Below are 8,061 nucleotides of genomic sequence, written 5' to 3' on the forward strand. Positions count from 1 at the left end.
CCCTCATCGCTGTGCCAAGCTGCCGGTCAATGCACCAGGGGCTCTCTGTCCTACCCCAGCCTTGTGTCTGTGTGTTACGCTCTCATAGCCGGCCTGAGCTGCCTAACCCTGGGGGGGGTGGAGAGAGAAAGGAGCGGCGGGAAAGACCGCGATGGAGAAAGCCAGACTCAGCCACTTGCCTTGGGGGCTGGTTCCGGTCCCAAACTTTGCCCCCAGGATCTGCTCCTGGCTCCCCTGGCCCAGACCCCATCCCAGCTGGGATGCTCTGAGCCTTGTCTGGCCTGCCAGTTTCCAGGGCTTTCACCTTGAGCGACCTTCATCCTCTTGAATCCTGCCCTCCCCCCCCCTCGTTTAAGGTTTCTGTTTGACAGGGTTACAAAAGCCTTTTAAATACCACTTCCCCGAGAGACCCAGACCAGCGAATGAGGAGAGTCAGCACCTGGGGTCGGAGGAAAGACTTAAGGGGGGGGGAGCGCTGAGCGAGGAGCCTGATTCTCCTCCCGCGGCTACACCTCTGACTTCAATGGAGCTGCTGCGGCCTGACCCCGGAGTGAGCTCAGAATCAGGCCTGCAGCCCGGGGGGCTGGTGTGAACTGACGTACCCGAGCTGAGGATCCAGCCGCCGGTTCTGAGGGCGCCCCAATGAAAGGCAGCGAGTAGCCCAGGAGGGGGTTAAAGCGTCACTCCCCCAAAGAGGCAAACTAGACAGGCAGAGCGGGGAGCAAGGTGAGGAGACAGAAACAGGGAAAGATTTAAGGGGCACAGGTTAAAAGGGAGTGGAGGCTAGTGGTTAGAGCAGTGGCGACGGGGTGTTGAGACTCCTGGGTTCCATTACAGCTATTCAGGGAGTGTTATCTAGGGGGTTCGAACGAGGGAGGTGGGACTCAGCAGACCAGGGTTCTGTTCCTCACTCCTGCTGGAGGCACCCGGGCAAGTCAATTCCCCGTTCCGTGCCTCAGTTTCCCCACCTGCAACATGGGGATAGTGATACCGACCGCCTTTGGGAAGTGCTTGGAGCTCTACAGATGAAAAGCGCGAGGTGTTCTTATCATCAGACCCATGTTGCAGATAGGGAAACAGGCGCGGAGCGGGCAAGGGACTGGTTGAAACTCTGTCAGTCTATCTGACAAATCGCCGTTGTACCGAGCACGTCAGTACAGATCGCCTAGTGTCAGTGACGCCGAGGCCCCTTTTTGCTGCCAGAGCGGTGGAAAGGGGGAGGAGTGCAAATGAGAATCAGGTCCTCAGTACCTAATACCTGAGAACCGGTAGCATCTGGTACTGCCAAAGCTAGGATTAGAACCCAGGTCCCTTGCTCCGCCCACTAGACACACTCGCTGCCGAGCTGAGACTGGAAGCCCGGTGTCCTGGCTCTCAGCCCCCTGCTCTGGCCAGTAGCAGAAAACGACTCCGTTAAATGGAGGGGTGGGGAGGGGTGTATGTGTCCCCTGTCACTGCTCCTCCCCGGAGTGTCTCTTCTGAGGACAGGGCTAGACTCAGCTGCAATCTGGCCCCTGCGTTCACGGCTCCCTCCTGGGAAGGGAGCCGTCTGCCCGAGCCCTGCTCCCCCCTCCCAGGCTCCTGACTGTTCCGATGTCCCCTAATCGGCTTGCTTTAATAGCATTAGACGCTTTTAAACAAACAGGCCCTTGACCCTCTTTCCCCCCCCCTCCCCCCACCCTGCTCTCCGCTGAGCAGGGGGAGGCTGAAACGCCCTGGGATGGCTGCGCGGGGCCAGCTAAAGCGATTGGAGGGGGATTTGGGAGAGATAAAGGGGCAGGAACCCAGCCAAGTCTCGCCCCAAAGAGACAGGCCGGTTTGTTTTGCACTAACCAGCATGAAACGCTCTCCCAGCTGCACCCTGTCTCTTCCATCTCCCCTCATGGGCATCTTCTTCCCTGGGGTTTCATCCTCCCCTCCTGCCCTGGGCTGGGCAGGGCGAGCTGGGACAGAGCCCCTGGAAAACACTAAGCGCGGTCTGTCAGCACAGAGAGGTGAGGTGACTGGGTCAACAAGCCAGGCTGTGGCAGAGCCAGGAGCAGAACCCAGGAGTCCCTGCTCTAACCACTAGACCCCACTCCCCTCCCAGACCTGGGGCTAGAACCCGGGAGTCCTGGCCCCTCATTCCCCCTCTCCACTCTAACCACTAGGCAGTATGTGGAGCGCTAGGGACAGATATATGCTGCTTACCCAGTGCCAGTTTGGGGGGCTTTCCCCACACACGCCGAGCCACGTTCTGCTCTGTCACCCTGGTGTAATTCTATCCAAGATGCTTCAGACACTTAAAGTCACAAGCCTGCAGGATCAGGGCCTGACTGTGGTCGGAATAACCCGGGGGAGCAGTTACGCTGCATCCTGCCGGGGGTCGTGTGGGCAGGGGGCGGGGGATAACTCTCTATGATGCAACACTTAGCAACTCCCTGCCCCTCTAGCGCACTGGCCAGCCGCCCCCCACAGGCGTTCCTGATTCTGATCTCCCACTTCATAACTCCTGCCATGTGGGTCTCCCTCCCCCCCGGTGTCTCCCTTCCTCTGTGGGCCCGGCTCTGAGTGATGCTAAGGTCCTTGTACCCCACCCTTTTGCACTAGCAGAGCGATGTCACACGGAACCAGCAAAGTCACTCGTGTGCTTAAGCTTTTTCAGGATCAGGACCTACAACTGAATTCTCCAACTTTTAAAAACACTCGACTTGTGAAAAGCAAAACACTGCCGCGTACTGATATGGAGGGCTTTGCTAAGCGCAAAGGAAACTATAAAGTGAGGTCCCTTTTGAAAACAGACAAACCAACCCAGATTTCATTTCTATGCCTCTGTTAAACAGGATTCGACTTTTCAAATAGACGTAAAATCCAAAAAACAGACAGCCCCGCCCCAGCCCAAAATAATGAAAATAAGATAAAGAAGCAAAGAAAGAAAGAAAAACAAAAAAGCAAGACGAGAAAAAATAAAGGAGCAAATTATGGGGGAAAAGAAAGAAAGCTGGAAAAGAAACAGTAAAATCATTATTCATAAACTTAAATGCCAATCAAATAACATAGAGGTGTCTTTAGTAGCGTCTTCCCCTTCCCATCTGTTCTCCTCAGTGGCCTGTTTGCATTTCTGCTTTAACCCAAGCAGAGAGAATTGTCTTTATTGTGTTTATTTGACTGTAACGTCCAGAAAATATAATAAAAGGAAAATGCAAACGCAGAGCTGGGGACGCTAGGTGAGTATCTGGCCCAAACTAAAGGCAGGTTCTGGAATAAGGGAAAAGATGGAATTGGTAAATTTCACCTTGAGCTGGTGGTAGTAGGAAGTGGAGGACTTTGACCAGGGAAATGTACTCTTCCCCCCCCCCCCATTGTAATGATTTTCTGTTGTTGTTTTTAATGTGAGTGAATAGTAAATCACACGGGATGTTTCCATTTAACAGAGGGGAGTTTAGTAGCAATCGCCTTCTCCTCAATGACATTTTGGATCTGGATATAGAGAGAATATGATTTTTATCAAATCGGGTTCTGCACCATGGGCCTGATCCAAAGCCTGCTGAAATCAGTAGGAAATCGCCCATTGATTTCAGCGATGCCTGGAGCTGTCATCAGTTGCTTCTATATTGTTTCCACGTTGCATACAAAACCAGCTGCTTGTTTCGAATCTGCCAAATGCAGATTCTGTCACCTACCTCGGGACCGTTCCGACACCAATATCTATGAATGTGAGCAACTTCTTTCCCCCAAGTCCTCCCATGATGGAAGCAATCCGTTGGTTTTGTTTGTTCATTTGTTTTTCTAATAAACTGCATTCAATGAAAACCGTGGTGGAACGACTGACCAAAGTGGAGTGTTTGCAGGATTGGGCCCTCAGTGGCATGCTGCAGGATCGGGCCTTTGTGTGTGTGTGTGTCAGGAACAGACACCTATTGAAGTCAGTGGAAAGACTCCCACTGAGAGTAGAAAGGCCCTTTACTGAACAATTACTGGGCCCAAGTCTCAGCCAGTTTGCTCCTGAGCGGTCATTTGCTCTGTGCGACCCAAGTGCAAAACGTGTGGCTAATTGTTTCCCACCCTGGTTTTTTCTCCCTAGGATCCTGCCAATGCAAAATATTTTTCTTCTCTCCAGATTTTGATGCTCTTTGGTTTCCTGTTGCCTTTTCACCCTATTTTTCCTTTAAAGTTACTTTTCTCTCTAGTATTTGCTTTAACACTGTTTTATCCCCCCAAAATGGCCTATTGCCCATTTCAGTAACATTCCCAAATAATTTGCAGTGTTTTGGGGTTCTGTTTGTTTGGTTTTTGTTTTGTTTTTATTCTCAAATTAGCCAGTTTAGACTTTTCTGGAAAATAAGGGGAAGTTCAGGAAGAAAAAAAAAACATAGTTTAAAAAAGAGAACTAATATTAAATGCATTTCATCCTATGGATTCCTTCTCCTAGGGGCAATGTTTTTTGTGGAAAGAGGTTATGAAACAGTTATAAAAAACAAACACACCAAAACTAATCAAACTGGATTTGAATATTATTTTCATGGGCTCAGTGGGTCCTGGAAGGGCAATTGTTGCAGAGAATCCACACACAATTATGCACGTGAGTAGCTTTATTCATGCAAGTCCCATTTCTCAGGTGGATAAGTGGGTAAGGTCAGGCCTTTCTTCTGCTCCGTGTTGATTGGGGATAAAATGATAGGCGGTTTCTTCTTTTTATAGCGTTTCCTATGGGGGTTGAAAGATGTGAAAGTCACCAATCCCGACGTTTCTCTTAGCGCAGAACCTGCCTTCTTTAAGTTGTAGGGCCAGAACCTCAGCGGGGGAACTCCAAGTTTCTCCGTTGACCTCAAGGGTCCTGTGCCGATTCACACCAGCTGAGGGGCTGGCCCTTTATCTCAACTGAACCATGAAGTTCTTAAATTCTCGTGTTGCAAAAATAAAAAAGCAGAGTCACTCGTGGCTGGTTACAAGCCCGAACCCTTCCTTCGCTTGCGTCTCCCTGCAGGTGAGTTTGGCCAGGAGGACACTCCATGTGCGTACAGCCACAACCTTGCTGCTTGTCCGTTTCTTTATTCACTATTTAAAAAGCGGGATGCAGCGGACTAACTGCAGTTTTTCTATGGGCCGATGGAAAACCCAGCAGGAAAATCCCAAATCCTTCCAACCTCTCGCTCCCCCTCTTCCCTGGGAGTGGGGTAAGAAGATTTAAAATTAACCCTTCCCCCTCCTTTATATATAAAGACGAATCTTCCTAAAACTCTCAGTCTCTCTCTCTCATTCATTTCTAACTGAGCGCAATAGTTTCTAGCTGAAAAAAATCCCCAGAGATCCACATCTCAGCAGCAAGGTAGGTGAAGGCTAGATCTGAGAGCTCCCAAGATTTTTAGTTTTCAAGGCTGTGATTTTCAAAGGAGCACTTTCAACTCTTAAGTCAATTTCTTTTTCTTTCTTTCTTTCTGAGCCAGCAGTTTACCTAGGGAATTTCAGGTGAATGGGGTGTTTTGCTTGTCACCCTGTGATGTTTGAAATCCTGAAATGTGTTCAGATGCCTAAAAAAATGGTTATAAATCATAACCAACAAAGGAGTTTTTTCAATTAAAAAATATTGCATTTTCCTTAAGTAACAACCATAGTGGAAGGGGGGGGGAGTTTCTCTTTAAATCACAACAGAGTGACTGAGAAATTTGCCCAAATTGGAGACCCAGATCTTGGGGAAAAGTGAAGGTCCTTTGGTTTAATTTTCCAGCCAGGCATTTGTTATATAATTCTCCCTTCTGCTTCAGAAATATCGGGCCCAAGTAACAAATCAATGCATCCCCACTCACAGTTTGCAGTGATGCCCTGCAGAAGACAGGAGTGAGAGGTCCAGACCCGCTGAAGAACCTGTAGACAATGAAGTGTAGAAGTCTCCTGGAGACAAGAGAGCAGGGGAAAGGTCTTCGAGAAATGTAGACAATAGACATGATTTTCCGGATGTTGGTCAAGGAGACGTGAGGCGCACAGGCAGAAAGGGACGACATCCCCTATAGCGCGTGGGTCTAGGCTGGGTCTTTCGGGTGCAGAAGGGGCTTTGGCTGGCTCCATATCCAACCTCTCTACGCTCCTCACAGGGAAATCAGCAGAAGGAGCAATCCAGGGGGGAAATACACCCTCTCACGGCTACCCGGTGCAAGAAGCGGAGGTGGCGTCTGGCTGCGGTGAAGTTACACAGCTCTTCGTCTGAGGTACAGAAGCAATGGGCAAAGCCTGCTATGTCCAGTCAAGTGTGGCCAAATGAGGGTCAGTGCAGGATTGTTCCTTCCAGCCCGCTCTCCAAAACTCTCTCTCTCTCTCGCTACCTCTCTCTCTCTCTCCCTTGCCACACATCCCCGTCGGCAATCTCTCTGCCGCCGTTTCCCTCAGCCTCAAGTCTCTCGCTCCCAGTGCCGACCAACTCTTCGGGTTTCTCCTTCTCACGTTTGTATATCGGTCCCTCTCCTGCGTTCCTTGCTCACTTTCATCCACCAGCTCCTGCCCTTTCTACTTTGACAAATATATTTCACCGGTTCTTCACGTCACATCGCATCCGGACGCCCAGCTCCGAGCTCTGAGTAAGAGCCGGCCTGATCTCCTTGATCACGACCCCAATGAACCGGTGAATCGGTTCGTATTTGGAAAGTACTTTGGAGAGGCAATGTGCTATGGGCCCTTATTCCTATTTGCACTCTGGCCCCTTTATGCAGCCGCTGCCGGAGGACCACAGCGGCAGTGGAAAGGGGCCTCCCTGAGTATAAGAAAGAATCCAGGCCCATGGGGCCGATCCTGACTGAGCATCGCCCAGTTCCACAGAGAGCTCTGTGTATTGTTAGCGTTAGCAGTCATCTGGGCCTCATTCTCGTTTGCCCGCTGCTCTGGCAATGTAAAGGGGCCTTAAAGCGAGAGTAAATTACAGCTATAACGACGTTAAGTCCTCTTTGGCCCGGCCGGAACCGAATAAAGGAGCTTTAGTGTGAACAAGAATCAGGCCCGTTAAGTCTAAAGAAACACTGCACCTCAGAACTTTATACTGGACCGTGTTCTTAATGATCGTTGTGTCTTCACTGGTGGGTATGATGTAGATCCGGGGTAGGCAACCTATGGCACGCGTGCCATCTTCGGCACGCGAGCTGATTTTCAGTGGCACTCACACTGCCCAGGTCCTGGCCACTGATCCAGGGGGGGGCTCTGCATTTTAATTTAATTTTAAATGAAGCTTCTTAAACATTTTAAAAACCTTATTTACTTTACATACAACAATAGTTTAGTTCTATATTATAGACTTATAGAAAGAGACCTTCTAAAAACGTTAGAATGTATGACTGGCACACGAAACGTTAAATCAGAGTGAATAAATGAAGACTCGGCACACCACGTCTGAAAGGTTGCCGACCCCTGATGTAGATGATCGGGTTATATATTGTACCCCACTCTGCTCCTTAGATTAGTATCTTGATTTTTATAATATTATTTATTAGATTGTTAAATACTTTTTATTCTTCAGACTGCAAAATCCTCAGGGCAAGGACTGTTTTTTGATTGTTGCTGGTGGAGGTTTGTCGGGCCCCAGTCTACGGTTATGGCCCCACAGGACAAATAAATAATACAGCTGCTTGCCAGGTTACGCAAGACCCGACTTACGTAAATTCGCACTTACGGAAAAAGTTCCATAAGCCAGAAAGAGGATTTTCGAGTTGGGGACATTTTTGCGTAACGTGCGGGTCTACGGTTCCGACTACTGCAACATTCGATTGACGCAAGGCTTTCCGGAACGGAACGATTGCGTAAGTCGGGGGGTGTCTGTAATAGAGAGTATCCATATGGCCCAGTAGGGGGAGCTGTGGAGGGGTCGTTGCTAGACCTGGGCCTGGATTTGGTTGCTGTCTAGGCACTATTTGCAGTGTACATGTTAAATACTAATAATTCAGAGCAGGGCCCGTGCCCCCACCAGGGGATTGTCTCCCCCAGCGGGCGCGCGCACACACACACACACACACACACACACACACACACTCTCTCTCTCTCTCTCTCTCTCTCTCTCTCTCTCTCTTAGCAGAACAAGGATGTCCTGTCCTGGAGTGACTC

This window comes from Terrapene carolina, unplaced genomic scaffold (assembly GCF_002925995.2).
Source record: "Terrapene carolina triunguis isolate 2854851 unplaced genomic scaffold, T_m_triunguis-2.0 Scaffold227, whole genome shotgun sequence".
NCBI lineage: Eukaryota > Metazoa > Chordata > Testudines > Emydidae > Terrapene > Terrapene triunguis.